Source organism: Protopterus annectens, chromosome 5.part1, assembly GCF_019279795.1.
Source record: "Protopterus annectens isolate FY-2018-M chromosome 5.part1, PAN1.0, whole genome shotgun sequence".
In the NCBI taxonomy this organism is placed as follows: domain Eukaryota; kingdom Metazoa; phylum Chordata; order Ceratodontiformes; family Protopteridae; genus Protopterus; species Protopterus annectens.
The window spans coordinates 565,364,334-565,383,895 of NC_056736.1; positions in this window are offsets into that span (position 1 = coordinate 565,364,334).

The window sequence follows — 19,562 nt, forward strand, 5'->3', positions numbered from 1 at the left end:
AACAGCTTTTTTGTTAAATGTCTAGTTTTTGACTTTTGTGTTGCATGCATGCACTGTTTGGTAGGTTAATCTTTAATACAGTTATTTCTTGTCATCTCCATTTAAGCCCGTCAATCTTACATATATTTTTGTTTTATTAAAAACCCTCAAACAAAAGACACCCCAAAAATCCCCCAACACCTACTATACTTAAACTGACAAAACTATGTACATCTTCAAATACTGAAGCTTTACCTTCCTAACAGGAACAAATGTTGCAAACTGACAGCCATACACATACAAACTCAAGCCAACCTAAAATAAAGGTTATTCATGCAAAGAGACTATCTCCTGTGATTATATTAAAGGAGTGCTGTCTGGTTTTGTCTTTTGTTTATAGTTCTCAGCTGGGAAACACTTGAATGCTTTCAGAAAACATTTTCTCAAAGCCAGTTCACTTTATCAGATTGGTTCTCATGCCTCTAGCAGACAGACAACTGTTTATTAGAAAAAAGCCTTAGAATACCAAAACTGTTTTTCAATTTACTTGCTTTCTCTTCAAACTTGTTACTAGATTAAGCTAATGGCCTTAATCCAATCATTCATCTATGCAAGAATGAGAAAAAAACTCATTTCTCTTTTGTACTGCTGTTAATTTTTTACATTATTCAGTTTTAAGAAATGTAGGCACTGCAAAGTCCAAGTCAATCCCATACTTCCAGATTTTCTTGTTCTATTTCTGTTAATCTTCTCCCAAACCCCATCATTTCCAATGTACTCTTGATTCTTCTAGTCAACTATGCTTTTCTCCCCTCTCTCAAGCATTTTCCGTTGAAACACTGGAAAGGGTTTTACTGGCAGTCTCTCTGTGGTCATTATTACCAGAACAAGAAGCAGAATCTCCCATTTCACCGCTAATTTTTTGATGGACAAAACTTTCATATTTCTTCCTCAGAATGTACTTCCTCAAAAAATTACTTTGTTCCTCCAGAGAAAAACATTTTGAAGATGGCCGAGTACAGCAGATGGAATCTCATTCCTGCTTCTCGACATTCTCTGATCAACAGGATAAATTTGTTCCTCTTCTGCCTGGTCTACAATGAGTAATCATTCTCCACAAACACTCTGCTGTCTCCCACTTTTAGTATTTTATCCTTCTGGTCAGTTTTGTCAGAATCAGCAACTACTTCTGCTGGTAAGATTGCATCTTTAAAGGCCTAGGTTGTTTTCTCTGCTTTGTATTAAAACATTACCCCACTGCAATTTTCGTGCAAGAATGGGAGTGTCCCACACGATTGACAGGGCTGTGTGACAAGCCATGCAGATTATATAGTGACATGGTGAACATCCACTATGAATATTCATTCTCTGGCCGTTTTTAAACACAGGTTTCATGCTTTAAGGTAATCTTTAATTAGAGTTACTACAGCTTTTAGTAAAAGATATGTAAAACCGAGATTAAATAAAGTTATAATTTTCTACATTTATAAGTGCACAGTCGAAAGCACCGCATGTCCTGGGTGTCTGACTTGCTTTGTCACTTTGTACTTAACCACATACCGTTTTGTAGGGTAAGAAGCGGGTCAGAAGGGCAATATGTACGCAGTATCCACAAGTTCCCATTTTGCAGTCCATGCCCATAACCTGTGCACACCTCTCCCACCTTTTTTTGGTTTAATGCTGTGCAGCAATTGCTTTTGCAGGGGGTTAGCCACCCTACACCCCCCACCCTTCTTTAAGCATTTTTCTGGAGATAAAGCAACAAGCAATATGCTGAGGCAGTGGGACAATACATACATACAATAAATGCAATTAAAAAAGACCTCCCAGAAAGGTCGCCACCCGCACCTTTACAGAATACAAATTTTAAGTCTGTGCAATAGGTTTTATACATGCAGCATACTGTGTTCGCACTCCTCCTCTTTAAAGAATTGTAATTCTCAGCATAATAGTGCAATAACTTTTGTATAAATGCAGCATTCTGTGTTAGTTTGAATAAGTAAATCCGTTTGGATTGGTACAGCAATTGTAAGTGCATGTTCTGCCAAATTAGTCTACGATGTAATATCTCGAAGCTTTTGATCACAAATTGGAAATCCTGGTACCAGCAAATAAGGAAGAAAAGATTTTGTATCGAAATAATTACAATGTTTAAGCATACTCATCTTTCCAAAGATGATCTTCCCATGTTTATTCAGAGCACTTTTCAAAATGAATGTCATGAGCAAAGTGCTGGGCGGGGTTTGGGCGGTCCTTGCTACTATCTGGTGGGGTAATGTTCCAATACAAAACCATTTTCTCAGCCAGGTTTGACACACACATCATGTGACTTTTCAATTAACAATTTCTGTTGTGGATTACCAGTCCAGTTGCTTATTTGTGCTTTCATACAGTTAATGCAGTCCGTTCCTTCCAGCTTCTCAAATACAGCAGAAAATCTCAGGTTTTCCCTACGTGCTCTGTTCTCTAATGCTATTATTTTTTTAAACATCTCTTCTTCTGCAGTCTCACATTCAGCCAGCTTTTTCTTCATTTGAGTTTTTCAGTTTTATCACTTTATCCGAATACCTGTTTAAAGCTTCTTCCATTTTTCCAGCCTTTTGTTTGAGTTGACAGACTTGACTAAAATAAATGAAACACGTATGTGCGCAGTTGCCTTATACTTTCCTCTAGTTTACTTTAAGTCATATCTAGAGCTTTTTGCTGAACAGCTACAGTAATTTGCCTTTTGTAGCCGATTTTCCTTCAGGTCCTCTTTTTTACCTGGCATCCAGGCAGTGCACTTACTTGCCAGTTACTGAAATTTACCAAGATAAATAGATCCACTGGCTTTCTCTGCTAAGTTTCCGTTTTCACATCCGGGGAGCTAGAATTAAGCTGTTACTCAATATGCTGCCATCTTGGAAGTCCTCAATTTAGCTACTTTTTAGTTGCAGCTGTATACCTCCTTAGTATTAGGGTTAAATGGCTCTGAGACAAACATAAATTAGGGTCATTTCAGGAAAAAAGAAGCAGTCAAGTTACACTAGGCATACATGACAACTGACTGGCAGGAATACCATTATACATCAATGGGAAGGGAATACAGCACTATTTCCTTATGTCTAGCATGACTCGTATAAAACGGACTTTAAATGCATTAAGGGAAAGTGAAAGTGTTAAAGAAAAAGAAGATCACGTGGCTATGTTTAGTCCCACTGGCAATCATTCATGGAAAAACATTAAAATTCTATAAGAAGCACTCTTGTGACTTTGAGATGTTAAAATAGCTTCTGATGACTGTGTGAAAAACATTTAGTTCTAATGTGGCGTTTTTCTTTGTTACTGCTAGTAAGACTGCATTAGAAGGCACTGCACTCTGAGGTGGGGAGCAAACGATTACAACCTTTTAAAGTCAGTAGTGTAATGCTAGCTTGGGTGCAACATATGCCAAAAGACCTTAAGACCAATCACCCCATGCATATACAGCAGGCATCAGTGGTACAGATTTAGGTTTTGTAAACCCCTACAACCCTACATTATTTTGTGGCAGAGGTGGGATTTAAACCCCTCCAGTCACATATGGTAACAATGGGGAAAGATTTAAGGCTAACAACGCTGTCCATCACAGTCTGAATAAGTTAAAAATTTGAAAATGTTTAGTTTCCCCAATGCCATTCACAAATGGAAATCTGGTCAGTTAACACACCATGGGAAATTCTCCACTGGAGGATATCTACAATTTTACAGAAACGGCCATCTCCTGTTAAATCTACCAAACTAAAAGTAACAGAATCAAACAGAATGACACGAAAGTGCAACAAAAACAAACTAGTTGAAGAATACCAATAAGAGAACATAAATTGGTTAAAAACTGTGCAACACCCATATTGCCCAATGGATAATTAAGACTGCATGACAGATTTCATCTACTCTAACATGTGTAAACCACAACTTGAGAAATAAAGTAGACATCTTTCAATTCTGACGACTTCAAGACCTTCTACATTTGCTACATGTATTTGAAAATGTAGTTAACCTACTCCCCACCAATCTTCTTTGCCAACAATACATCAGCCTACAGGCCAAGCATTCCTGCCCTTCTACCTAACTGTTCATCTTAACTGCCTTTATTACATCTCTACTTGTATCACAAGCTCCTACTCTTTCTACTAAAATAAATACATACATTTACAATCTCCTCTTAAATAACTGCTGCTCTATCCTCTTTAAATAGCATTGCTGTCTCCTCTTCACATACTTTGTTTACTCATGAAGGACGTCATTACCTAACAAAATACTTCAAAGATATTCTCCCAAACTTTCCAAAATCTTCTGCACCCATCACCTTTCAATAGCATGTATCACCATGTTAGTTACCCAACCAAAAAGAACTTTCTAGCAGACCAAAACATGTACTGCTGTGGTCCTTTTCACAGATACTCTAGTGATGCTGAACAATGCCAAGGTATTATCACTGCCACCCAGTGCATCTTGTACCTTTACCTCTCAACTCGCCCAAAAAAGCATTAAAGAAGTTCTTTTGCATCAAGATCTTCACGCTGTAAAGCGTGCAGCTTCAACAAGTTCTGTTCCCGCACCCCACCATGAATGTGACCAACCTTCAACTCACTGTTGGAAAATTTTAAGTTTTCCATGGTTATACTACTGCTCCTTTTTTCCATTTGATAATCCTACTTTTGACCTATTTTTTGATTTCATCTGCAAGACAGTATCCCACAGTATCCAGAGACTGCCTGCTTCACCCAAATTACCATCAGCATCATTCACAGAAACATTTCATCCTGCCCAAAACATACAAGACATCTCCACTAGCCTTGTTTTTGTATTCCGTATATGTATCCCAGATTATATACAGCCTATGTTATGGTTACTCTTGTAATGAATACTCCTCATTTTAAAAGTGTTAAACCAGGCTATACAGACACCTATGACCTACGAAATCAATAGGAATTACAATACAAAAGGGACCTTAATCTCCAAATAAGTTAGAACAAACAGAATTAACAATGCAACAAAAACAAACTTAGTTAAGAATAACAATAAGAGAACACTGTTAAAATCAGCAACACCCATTAAGGCTCCAATGGATACTAAGACCATGACAGATTTCATCTACTCTAACATGTGTAAAACCTGAGGAAATAAAGTAGACCTCTTTCAATTCTGACGACTTCAAGACCCTTTCTACATTTGCTACATGTATTTGAAAGTCGTAGTTAACCTACTCCCACCAATTCTTTGCTGGGGCATACCAGCCCACAGCCATCCCTGCCCCTCTGCAAATTCCAACTGTTCATCTTAACTGCCTTTATTACATCTCTACTTGTGCATCACAAGCTCCTACTCTTCTTCTACTAAAATAAATACATACATTTACAATCTCCTCTTAAATAACTGCTGCTCTATCCTTTAAATAGTGCATTGCTGTTCCTCCTCTTCAAGTATACTTTGTTTACTCCATGAAGGACGCTATTACCTAACAAATGGTCAAAGATATTCTCCCAAACTTTTCCAATATCTTCTGCACCCATCACCTTTTCAATAGCATGCCTCACCCATGTTAGTTACCCAACCAAAAGAACTTTCTAGCAGACCAAAACATGTACTGCTGTGGTCCTTTTTCACAGATACTCTAGTGATGTGCTTTCTGAACAATGCCAAGGTATTATCACTGCCAAATTCCAGTGCATCTTGGTACCCTTTACCCGCTCTCCACCTAAAAGCATTGGAAGAAGTTCTTTTGCATCAAGATCTTCACTCTGTAAAGCTGCAGCTTCAACAAGTTCTGTTCCCCAAGACCCCACCATGAACAATAGCCAACCTTCAACTCACTGTTGGAAAATTTTAAGTTTTCCATGGTTATACTACTGCTCCTTTTGTCCATTTGATAATCCTACTTTTGACATATTTTTTTCTTTCATCTGCAAGACAGTATCCCACAGTATCCAGAGACTGCCTGCTTCACCCAAATTACCATCAGCATCATTCACAGAAACATTTCATCCTGCCCAAAACATACAAGACATCTCCACTAGCCTTGTTTTTGTATTCCGTATAGGTATCCCAGATTATATACAGCCTATGTTATGGTTACTCTTGTAATGAATACTCCTCATTTTAAAAGCATAGCGTGAAATGGAGTCCTAGTTTTAAAGGAGCTCTCAATGTCACTGACCAGAAAAAAACAAATCATGTGAGATCAACACAACCACAGACTGGAGACACTTTCAACTCCTGACAATAATTTTGCACAAGGTCACAGTTAAAATCTGCTCATAAAACATGCTGGATTTTTGTTTTCTGAGCAACGACCCTGGGCCACTTTGGGAAGAATTGCCCCTTTACATTTCTATCAGTGGAGCTTATAATAAGTGTTTTGCTTGTTTATACCGTTATGACAAATGAATCTTCTAAAACCTACAAATTATGTTTTGTTTTTAGGTTGCTGTTTCTAATTATTTGATTCCACCATTTTCACTTTCCTCAGAAAGTATGAAAAAAGGCATTGCTGTGGGCAGTTATTACTTTACGGCTCAAGTGTAAAGTTTATTCAGTAAAGCAGCTTATTGGTTTGGGTTTTCTAACGTGTCAGCACTGAATTCTGGGTTTGAGGAATTTAAGTCTATACTTCCAGACTGCATTACTACTGCAAAACTATTTTGAAGACTTGGTCACTTTTGGAAGTTTTGTGCTAGATTTTCAGAGAGCTCAGATGTACTTAAACCAGATTTTGTACTGCTTGCATTAAACGCAAACTTTTGTGGAGAAATGGCACTGGAGAGGACAGTTGTTGATCCAAGAAGAGCTACTTGGAGAAGGAAGAAAGCACTTATATTTTGCATATAAAAAGGTACAAACATTTTGACAGCTAGGGTCTTAAATATGCAAATTGTATTTCTTGCATGTTTTCTTGTATATGGAATTGGTGTTTTACTTGGCTCTGGTGTAGGACTATTTAAATTAGTGTTCCACTGTTTTCATTGGCTCTTGTTTGATGTACCTTGTTTAATACACACACTTTGCCCTTGTAGGTGGGGTCACGGCTGAAAAAGGGACCGAGGACAAGTTTAACTACCTGGTTAGCTTTAAAAAAAAATCTCTGCATTCTTTCCCTACCACCCACTGGGGTCAAAGCGCTACTCACTCTCTAGAAGTCGCAACTAATTCATGGAGTATTACCACATGCAGCAGTTTTAGTTACTTCCTTTTGGAGCCACAAACAAATGGAGCCTAGTAATACTGAAGAAACTGACTCGAGTAGACCCCCCCCCTTCAAAGATAAACAAAATTTTCTCTATCCATGTTTACCAGGAAAGTCTGATTAGGACAAAACCTTTTTTCAGTGGAGGCCTGGGGAGAAAAGCTCCACCTTTAACACCAGTGTTGACACACACACAAAATACCGTTACCTATATTCTGCATTCCTTCTGAAATCATGCAAGTGTACATACACAAGAGGAAAAAGCTTTACAATGCCCCATGTCTCCTGTCAGAGGGAGGCAGTAAGAAAAGTATTATCCTAACATCCCCCTTACAAATTTTGTTATCTCCCTAACATTCATCCTAGATATTGTGGAAGCAAGCAGGAATTTGTAATGCTACCATTCTAAGTAAACGTAAAGACGATTACCTGGTATTGGACATTCTGAGACTCCTACTTTGGGGACTCAACTCCTTAGAATTTTCTTTATTGGACTGGGCTCTTTCCCATGTCGTTATGTCCACCCTCATCAGAGTACTTTGCATTAGAGCGCTAAAATAAATCAAGAAAGAAAAAAGCAGACACAAATGTATTGCCAGCCTCCGCCTCCAATAGTCCCAAAACTGGATAAGGACATTTACTTCTAAGGCTTCCATGCCACCTACTGCTATCAGTTACAGTCAGAAGTCAGCTTTAGTAACACTGAAGGAGGGCAGGAGAGTTCCTTCTAGGTTACATCCCAACCAGACTCACTTTTTTTTGGGGGGGGGGGGGGTAGATATTGCAGCATCTGTACATTTACTACTACTGGTGGTAATAAGCATTTGCCATTTAAGAAGGGGCAGGCCTGTCAATGGGTAAAAATAATTTAGTCAAACATCTATTGACACTCTTAAGGCCCTCTCTTTCACCTCTTCTACCTCACTTGTACTCTCACTTCTTTGGCAGGTCAGGTAATTATTAAACTATTATTTCATCTTACAGCAACCTTGTCAGTTATTTCTAGTCTCACAGCCATCAATCCAAAGACCAGGCACACTTTGCCAATATCCATTCTCAAGCTTTACCTCCTTGTTCACAGATGGAGATGCTCGTTATTCCATAGTAAACTTAACAGTACCCATCCAGTTGCCTAGGTTCAGTGTGAGGGAAAACAGTAGTGTGATTCTGTATGAATTACACTGTTCAACCTGCGGAGAATGTTTATTCCGGAGAAGAGGGAGGTGACATGCAAGGACCCTCACCTGCTAGCCATTGCATTCTGTTTATCAGCTTAAGGTTTAAGCTCTTTGGTTCTAAAATTAGCCGAGCTGTTTACTGTCTATATCTCAATAAGTCAAAGGACAAGCTGACCTCCAATGGTGCGGTAAGCAAGGCAAAGACATCCCACCCAAGAAAATAAACACAAGAGGACAAGGATGGGACATCCAGTTATCTTTTGTGAAAGGAACATATGAGGCGAGTTTATGATGACAAAGAAATGAAAGCCTCTTTGGGTCCGGATAAGAAAGCTTTGGCTAACCAAAGGATTTGCTACATGAAGACTGAAGGAGAAGGAATTGCGGACCCAAGCACCCAGGTACCTTTTCATTTAGTACGGGTATACTTTCCAGACTATACACTGTGGGTAACTTAAGACCATTTTCAACATACCAGGTGTTAACTAATATAACCTCTTAAAGTGCAGACACTTATGGGCACTTTGACAATTACTCCCCCTTTTGCAATCCTCTGCAAGTCTGGTCAGCCAGAGGTCCTGATTACTTCTGAGAAAGAAGACAGATACCAAAACAGGTTGGGACCCACTACAGACCCCCTGAGGAATCCTTGGTTATCCTAATACTATATTAAGGACCTGTCACATGGACAATATAGATCTTCTTTCATCCAACTGACCATCAATTTTACCATGCAAGAATCTTCATTTAGGGATGTCCGTTTCCTTACAATTTTAGCACGAGGTATAGTAATGAATGCTTTGGTCAATTAGATACAGTATGAACAACATGACTGCTGTCTACAGCTTGCATAAACTAACTTCTTTGAGAGGGTTAACGGGCATGATCTCCCTGCGATGAAGGCAAACTGTTGCCGGTCAAGTCTAATGAGAGCCTTAATATCAGAATTAATGAGATCAAAGCTGTAAAACTGACTGGTATGTAACTTCCAGGGTCTGTGACAGATCACCCTTGTGAAGGGGCTTAACCACAGCAGTATACCATGGGCCAGGATTCAGTAAGTCAGTAGCTAGGCTTAGACAGTTTAAGGACAGGTCTAGTAACAGCCTGCTTGACTGCTGTTTAAATAGGCCACAAAAGTGCGTATTTGTGATCCACGGAGGAAGTAGGTTTTTTTTTTTCTATTTTTGTTAACACCTTAAGAACAGGTGATGAGAAGATGCAAAAGATTCTGGGATGAGCAATGTAATAGGTGCTCCATGGCTGAATTTTGTGGAGAACTTGCTTGTTAAGTACATTTGCCATGTCATTTGGGGTTTTGGGAAGGGGGGAGGGGTTACCATTAGAGAAAAGTTCAAAGCAATGTTGAGTGTTTCCTGACATGGCTGATGTAATTGCAATTCTCCTTTGCTTCGGAAGCTGATCTGTTAATGGCTTGGTTTACTGGTTCTTACAGTGCCTTTTAGCTTAAGGACTTTTGTTCTGTCCTCATTCTGAGGAGTACTAGCCTTACAATACAGTTTATGGATTTTTCTATTAGCGTAGCTTGCTCATGTTAGGTGACCACTGAGGGGGAGGAATCTTTTTACATTTGCCATTGTACTTGTAGTTGGGAGAGCTAGATCTGTGCATGTGTCTAAGGGGGCATAAAACTCCTGATCTGTATTATCTAGGCAAACAGCACAATTAAGTCTACCCTTGCATGAGAATTCAGGTGCCTCTACCCCTTTAGTCAGGAGATAATGTAAAAGGCGACATTGTTTCTGATGGCAAAATGCCATACTGTGTACCTTCTGGGCTACTTCTAGATCTTCAAGAATGGAATTCTCCTGCTGTGACAATTTTTGTTCCTGCACAGTGGCTGGCAGAATATAAAAACAGAATCTGTATTTTTTTATAACCCAATACTAAACCTTGTTTATTTGTCCAGCTCTCACACAATTCTATGCAGTGTTTTGTTTTACTTGTTTACTTGGTAGCATTCCGCAGTGGTGCAGCGGTAGCGTTGTTGCCTCACAGCAAGAGGTTTTCCCGTTAGATTCTCTGCTAGAGTGCGGGAAGTGCCTTCTGTGTGGAGTCTGCAGGTCCTCACTGGCAAATCTTTCTTTTAAGCTTTCTTCCACTTTAATATTTCGTGGACTTCTTCAGAAAAACCAGGACGCCTCCCTACATCCTGGTTTTATGTCCATAAAACAGGAAATGATGTAAAAAACGTAAACATAATGTCTTACATTCATATATAGAATTATTTCAATTATAAAACATTAAAACAAAAACATCATGTCATTGTTACAACATACAATTGTTCTTCAACCCACTAAATGATGCCTTAAAAAAGGCATAATAAAATACATATTATTTGTTATTTATTGTATTTGTTTTTTACTTTTTCTCTTTTTCTATTTGTATTTTATAAATTTTTCTTAAAACTAACCCAGATTTCAAACATACCTACATTACATCAATTGTATGTGTTTATTGTTACATACTAAATCCCACTAGCCAACCTTTGAATACTAGTGGCAACTAAAACTAAATGTCACCCCATTATAACAATGCAAGGGGTTACTATCCAGCAAGAGCCCATGTAGTGACAAAACGAAGTCTGCCAAATGGATTGTCTTGTAGCAGACTTCGTTTAGTTTTAGTTGCCACTAGTATTTAAAGGTTGGTTAGTGGGATTCAGTATGTAACAATAAACACATACAATTGATGGAATGTAGGTATGTTTGAAATCAAGTTAGTTTTAAGAAAAATTTACAAAATACAAATAGAAAGAGAAAAGTAAAAATAAATACAATAAATAATAAATAATATGTATTTTAATTATGCCTTTTTAAGGCATCATTTAGTGGTTGAAGAACAATTGTATGTATTATAATGACATGATGTTTTTGTTTTAATGTTTTATAATTGAAATAATTCTATATATGAATGTAAGACATTATGTTTATGTTTTTTACATCATTTCCTGTTTTATGGACATAAAACCAGGATGTAGGGAGGCGTCCTGGTTTTTCTGAAGAAGTCCACGAAATATTAAAGTGGAAGAAAGCTTAAAAGAAAGATTTGCCAGTGTGGTCATTCTACTCTTCACTACAGTCGTTGGTTTAGTTTATACAGTTTGGTTCGGGTTGCCGAAGTCCACTCAGTTGTTTTTGTGTTTTCAAGACAGAGTGAAGTCAGAGGGATGACTGCAGAGGTTTCCTCCCAGGATCCGTTATTTAACGTATCCATTCACACGACGCCGGGCGGTAGAAAAGCGGTTGGTGCTGAAGAGCTGGACCAGTGTAAGGAGCCCGAGGATCTAATTAAAACTATCATGGAGATAGTCTGTAAATGTTTAAATCGGAATACGATTACGTTTGAGAAAAATGGGGCTGGTGGAGTCTCAAACGCTAAAGCGACCGTTTGTTCGGATATGATAGTTACACCAAAGAACGTTGTGAATGGATTTAATAACTTGAACACTGTTGGTGACAGGAACGATACCTCGGACAGATTGGAATATGCAGGAAACGTTTGGGGTTTCGTTACGAAATTACAGGTGAATCCATTTTCGGATATCCGAAGCTTGAACAAAGTGCAACCAGTAAGTACTAGTAATTCTTTTCTAAATTGCAAGAAAATGATTTTCTAACTAGAACGACTGGTAGCTAGGCATGCTACTTTGAGTTTGGAGATTCAATATTTAACAGAATGTGTTGCTCTCGCAACATAGTGCGAAAGCCCTCAGGACAGCTAAATATCCCAATTGTGTCAGTCCTGGGATGAATTATGTTCCAAGCTGACCTAATTATATAATGACACGGGCATCAGTATGATGGATTCTATTGGGACACTATGAAGGAGAACTTAAGGTTCTACTGGAGAAAATGAAAACACTTGATAATGACATTAAACAGAGTAGTTGTTTTAATGAGTTTGCTTCACTTTACAACAGTATTGAAGCTAAGACGAACAGGCTTAGAGCAACTATTATAGTAAGGAAACAAAACAAGCTAAGGAGGGATATAACAGCTTATGAGGCGAACCAAGCTTATATTTGTTCCTACAATGACATTAAAGATGTGAACAATAAGGATTCACATACAGACACACAAGCAATTAATGGTTCTGTAATAAGAGAGCCAACAAGAGTAGCAGCTAAGGACCAGGTTCAAAATTTTGAACCAGTGGCTACCGCTGTTAGTTCGATCAGTGATATTCAGCAGCAGCAACAACAGCAGTTGGAACACATTGACAGTGCACTGATATATGATAATGAAGAATCTGCCAATACTGAAGCTACGGCTTCTACCAGTTTCGCAGATGTGGTAAATAGTAACAACAGTAAAAGGTCTGGTCCTTTTCAACAACAGAGGATACAGCCAAAGAGGACTACCAGGTGGTACAATTCCACCCAGTACAGGGCGAAACCAAAAGGGAAAGGCAGAAAAAAGTGGTGAATTCACCACACAGTGAAAAAGCATATTACATCAGTGTTGTAAATCTCAGTGATTTTTCTGTAACTGATGCTTGTATAGATGTGTTAAGAAAGGGATTCAATTTTATTCCTGCAAATAACATCAGAATTGGCAATTTGCTGGTTGATTTCAGATTATACATGCGAAAATTAAATCTAAGATACATCTTACAAGATGTTCAAGTTAAGGGCTCAGAGAGTGGAAGGAGATTAAAACGACCCAGCACATTTAATCCAGCCTTAGTGAACACTTTACAGATTTTTCAAAAAACATGTGAAATGGAATTTAGGAAATTGGATGTTAGGGAAACAGAAGATAATTTAACTAATTCAGAGCGTGACGCATTGTCTCACTTGTCCAGCTCTCCGGACATTAGGGTCATGAGGGCGGACAAGGGGGGAAAGTTGGTCATCATGAACAAGGTTGATTATGTGGAGGGCATTTCTTCCATGCTTAACGACACTAATTTTTATAAAGACGTTAGCATTGACTTTGTCTTGAACAAATACAGGAGGGTGGACACACACCTTTTTGACATGTTATGCCAGGAGGAAATAGATAATGTAGACTACGATTTTTTGATGGTAGAACAACCAAGATTGGGCAATTTTTTTGGAATACCAAAATTGCATAATGATGATGGACAATTAACATTTAGGCCCATCATATCAGCCAGAAATTCGAAAACTGAAAGTATATCAATCTGGTTGGATGATATTTTAAACAAAATAGCACAAAAATCTGAGTTTTACATCAGGGACTCCTGGCATCTGCTAGAGAGTTTAGGAAGGTCTAGCATCACATTCGAAGAAATTAATTTTGCAACTCTAGACGTCAAAAGTCTCTACACCAGTATAGATCAGGATTGGGGTATAGAACATCTGAGGAATTATTTGACACAAAACACAGAATTACAGAACTCGAGAATTAACACAATCTGTACTTTGATGGAAATAGTGTTGCATAACAATTTCTTCGAGTTTAATAATAAGATTTATCAACAGATTTCTGGCGTAGCGATGGGGGCAAGAGTCGCTCCGGCGTTCGCCAACATCGTTATGGCAGATTGGGAGCAGGAATACCTCAAAAAACATCCTCTTTTTGAGAAAGCTAAGTTCTATGGAAGATATATAGATGATTTAGTTTTTGCATGGGCGGGCAACAAAATTGAATTTGATACTATGGTTCAGGATTTAAATGAAACCACTAGTTTTTTGATTTTCAAACATAGTGGATATGGTAAAAGTATTAATTACTTAGACATCAGACTTTACATAGATTCCACAAACAATATACTACACAGTAGAATCTACAGAAAGCCTTGCTTCACTAACCAATATCTGCACAAAGATAGTTTGCACCCTGCCCATATGAAAAGAAACGTCATAAAGGGTCAGATAATCAGGCTTAGCAGATTAACATCTGAGGATAACATCTACCAAGAAGAGTTAATGGAGTTAAGGAATTTATTCTTGGCTAGAGGTTACAAAAAACATATGCTTAAGAGGATTGAAATTGAAGTCAGAGGACTCCGTAATGGAGTAGCTAGGCCCATTTTGTCGAACAATAGTGGGAGATACATGGAGGAAGTAGCTATAGGTGGGGTCCCCCACAGAGACGATCTATCAGATTTCCATTCAGCGTTTCCTCTTCCAATTTCTAATCAATTGAATAATATTAGAGGCATCATACAGGCAAATTGGGGTATCATTTTAGGAAACAGGGACCTCGTGGCTTGTATAGGTATCAAACCATGTTTCACATACAAAAATGTCACGAATATTAAGAGTATGCTAGAACTAGATCATACAAAAAGAGAGAGGTAAGGAACAGGGACATCAGTAAGAAGAAGGGAACCTTTGGTTGTCAGAATTGCAGACAGTGTAGGTTCATCACTAACACTTCGTTTGTGACAATCAAACACACAAAAAGGACATTTTAGGCATACAAGTATTTCAACTGTAATAGTGAATACGTGGTTTATTTAGCCACTTGTTCAACCTGTGATAGGTACTACGTGGGGAAAACAAAACGGATGCTCAAACGTAGGATCTACGAACATAGTTTGGCCATCAAGAATAGGGATATGAACAATTCTTTGGCAAGACACTCACAGGAGTGCGTGGATTTCAAGAAGTTTGAGTTTTTTGTTTTGGACCACGTAGACAAATGTTTACTCAAGGGTGACTTGAATAATAAATTGGAGCAAAAAGAGTCAATATGGCAGCTATGTTTAGGGGCTGATGAACCCCCAGGACTAAACGAAGGGATAAACATTAAATGTTTTTTGAACAATAGAAAATAAAATAATATAGAATATAACAATTGTATATGTTCATTTTATTTTCGTTTTCACTTTTGACACGTTAGGGGTGGAATATTAGTTCATGTTTTGGTAATTTCATCCTGATGGTGGGATCAGTTTTGTTTTACAGAAATGGTCTTTTTGAGACCATTGGGACATTATACCACTTTTCCCTTCCAGTGGTCATATTCCTTGTGGATCATTTAAGGGGTAGTCAGGAGTTTAGATCATCTATACAAGGGGTTAAGGTGAGATCCAGTTTGATGCCCTAATACAAGACAATCCATTTGGCAGACTTCGTTTTGTCACTACATGGGCTCTTGCTAGATAGTAACCCCTTGCATTGTTATAATTGGGGTGACATTTAGTTTTAGTTGCCACTAGTATTTAAAGGTTGGTTAGTGGGATTCAGTATGTAACAATAAACACATACAATTGATGGAATGTAGGTATGTTTGAAATCTGGGTTAGTTTTAAGAAAAATTTACAAAATACAAATAGAAAAAGAGAAAAAGTAAAAAATAAATACAATAAATAATAAATAATATGTATTTTAATTATGCCTTTTTTAAGGCATCATTTAGTGGGTTGAAGAACAATTGTATGTTGTAACAATGACATGATGTTTTTGTTTTAATGTTTTATAATTGAAATAATTCTATATATGAATGTAAGACATTATGTTTACGTTTTTTACATCATCTCCTGTTTTATGGACATAAAACCAGGATGTAGGGAGGCGTCCTGGTTTTTCTGAAGAAGTCCATGAAATATTAAAGTGGAAGAAAGCTTAAAAGAAAGATTTGCCAGTGTGGTCATTCTACTCTTCACTACAGTCGGTTTAGTTTATACAGTTTGGTTCGGGTTGCCGAAGTCCACTCAGTTGTTTTTGAGTCTGCATGTCCTCCCCACGGTTGGGTGGGTATTCGAAAGACATGCGTAAATGGGCGTGCCTTCATTGAAGGTTGAATGTCAAGCTAGCACCTCGGCATTCGTGAAAATCTGCTGCCAATCATTAGCTGACTGGAGTTCCGCTGTGGCGACCCCTAACCGGGAAAAGCTGAAAGAAACAACAACAATTTACTCAGAGTCAGAAAATGTACCGTTTTAAAAGGAAAAATATGACAAAAAAAAATAGTAAGGAGGTCTGCCACGAGGAGTTAGTGGGCAGGGAAAGTAATTTAGTTACCATACAATGACAGAGACATGAATGGAGCCATGCCAGCAGCAGCACTGGCCTGGCAATGCAGGCTACTGAAGTGAAGAAAAAGTCAGCAGTGATTAATGCAGAAGTTGCATGCCCCGCTTACAGCAATTCAGTTTATTTATAGTAGAAGTTACAGCAATGCCAAATGCTCTGATGCCAAAGCAAAAGGAAGCTCTGGTAGCCATGATGGAAAAGCAAACCAAGCCTGCAAATTATATCATTACAAGTACAATAATCAAAAAATATGCAAAAACACATTTAATAAAATAAAGGAGTGTAACAGTATTTTAACAGGTTTGAAAAAATGTATTAAAAACTTAAACTAAAAGGTCCATTTCACCAGGAGACCTTCCATAGATACAACCTTGACAAATTCAAAGGACAACAGAGAAAAAATACAGACAGATCACAGTGACCGGTCCAAAATATGCTATGGAAACAGTAGCTTAGAAGAGGTTTCATCATAAACCACAAGGGGAATTGCACAAAATTCACACAGTACATATAATCCACATACCAAACTAACCACAAGTTAGGTTAAATATTATGACAGCATTGTGTTTTGATGCATCTCACAACATAATTAGCCTCAGCAAAGGACATTAACTTAATGCTGCATCATCAACTACAATGTTTCCAATGCTTACTGAATTGTGTAAAAACAAAGGCGAATAATGGAAAATAAAGCTAGATATTTAAGCAAAGTAATAGGTGAAAACAGTATAAATGACAAAAACCCAGATTACCTTATCATTCCACAAACATGCACAGTAACAAACTTTACCCATGAACAGATCCAAATATGGCACCCCCAGTGCCCTAAAATGGGCACTAGCCAATGAAGACAGAGGAGGCAGTAAAATGCACAATACCAAATATTAAAGAAATACAAGCTCATCAAAATGTAGGGTTAATACAAGATCCAGTATAAGAAAGAAGAAGCTCCATCTATTCTAGTTTTCCTCTCTAACTACAGTACTGTTTATTCAGATGAGACAAGGACATTACAAGGTGGAACACCTAATACATACTGGTATAATAGAAAGATTCATAACAGTTACCATAAAATCATAAAAGAATCACACCATTACTCCCTAAAGCATGATGGTGCAAACTAGGTTTTTAATTTATTCCATTTCAGTGCCGTTCTCAGCACTGCAGTTAACAGATATTTTGATGGGGGTAGGGGGATTAACGAATATGCAACCCCAACATAATTTATTATTGCTTCAATTTAAAATTTTGCAGCAAAATCTATTGTTTCAGACTTTTTGTAGGGTAGAATGCAAAAGTAAAAACGTTATATACTCACCACAATTTTCCATCTGTACGGTCCATTTTCATTCTTACTCAACAGCTACTCACTCCAGTGTACAAAGTCTTATGGAGGTGCAATAATTTTACCTGATCACTTAAGAATTGGCTTGATGGTGTACTGTTTCTTCCACGCCTGCTAAAAGACCAGATCGACAAGCTCATCATCTGGAGGAGTTGCCCAGACCTGAAAGTCACCAGAAAAATGGATTCCCTTTGGGAGGGATTATCAGGAGACCAATCACCTCTTTAAGAAGCTCCAGCATGTCTCCAAAGGAGATGTCAACAAGTGGAGATTTCGTGGACCCTCCAACCCTTCCTCAAAATCAGCAATTCTCTACAGGAATCTCTCACAAAGGACAAAGTGCCTCCTTTTGCGCACTCTCCACAGGGACTTCCTTGGTGGGATACTCTGAAGTAGTACCAGAAGAAACTACCCCGACGGCTTGGATGGAGACCAGATCAGAACAGCTGTCTGGGGAAGAGATGACATAGGATCTGGATGTGAAACGGAATGAGGCAAAGTCTTATCCAAAGAGGCCAAGAGTGTCTGTTTTCTAGGTATAGAGAAGACTCTTTCCACTACCTTAAAAGCAGAGTGCCTAAGAGACACAAACTTGAAAGATCAATACCGAACCCTCTCGGATAGTTAGCCACATGTCCAACAGCACTCCACCAAAGGAGGGAAAAGGAGTCAAGCTAACTCAGTTCTAAAAAAAGGGATGGTTCCAAAGACTTTGGAATGGACCCTGGTGCCTGCACTGCTGCTTCATCTCAGAGAATCTTCCAGCTCTGAGGTGCTCCATGCCGGTCAACTCAGAGGGAGCTTCAGAATCGAAGAAACAAGAATCATCGAACCAGGGGAAAGCTCCCAGGGATTTTGGATCCCACAGCTCTGAAACTGAAAGATGGATCACAAAAAAATCAATGGTGGTGTGGTTTGAAGTAGGCTCTTAAGTATGAGGGGGTTGAAGACAAAAAAGCACCCATTTGTATCTGCATCCAACGAAACTTCATCATTCTGTCCACATATGCTTCAGATGTGCTCCTGGAGTACTGAGGAGACAAGGTCGTAGAAAGGGGTCTGGTGTGCTTTCTTGCCAGCTGCTTAAGGAAGTCAGACGGAAGCCTGGAAGAAACAGACCCCGACGTCAAAGGGGGAGTACAGATCCGTAGCTTCGTATCAGATAAAGACTAACCTGACCTTTTTAAATTTTGGCTGGGAGCTCTGATGGAGCGAAGGTCTAGGTTCATACTAGGCTATCTGCCCTAGGGCATTTATAAGCCTAGCCAGAGTGCGTTTGGCTTTCGCCACCCATTTTAAATTCATTTTGCTATGCCCTTTTTCGAGGTTAGTATACTGTGCCTCTGTCTAACAGTGACACAGAAGCGATACCCGGGGTAAACCTACGATCTCCCATCCACTCATCAAGATTCCTCTTGGAGAGGAAATGAGGGACTCTGGAATAAAATCCCAGGCCAGGTTAGGCAGAGTGAAGGGAGCCTCTGGGTTATGAATCTGTCCCTCCAGCATGTCCTATTTATTTCAATGCTGAGGTTCAAGTCTCTCTAGCACGTAGCTCAATGGGATTTGGATTTTCTGAGGTGCAGCATGTCCATTAATTCCGGGTTGGACATGGCTTTATAAGTCAGGCGCAGATGGCCTCTGAGCAGGCGGTATGCCACTGAATAGAGCTTGAGTTTCTTTAACCGGGCAGCATATGGCATCTGTATGAGCCCTTTGAGCCTCTTGGTGAGACACTTTTGGGGTCTTTCCAGTTGCTGCAGGTGTTTGGTAAGGTACATCCCAAAAGGGGCATTGTACTCAATTATGGGCCTGATGAGGGATGAGTAGAGAGGCACAATGACCTCCCCTGATCTAGATGCGAATCCCTTCATGATTAGGTGG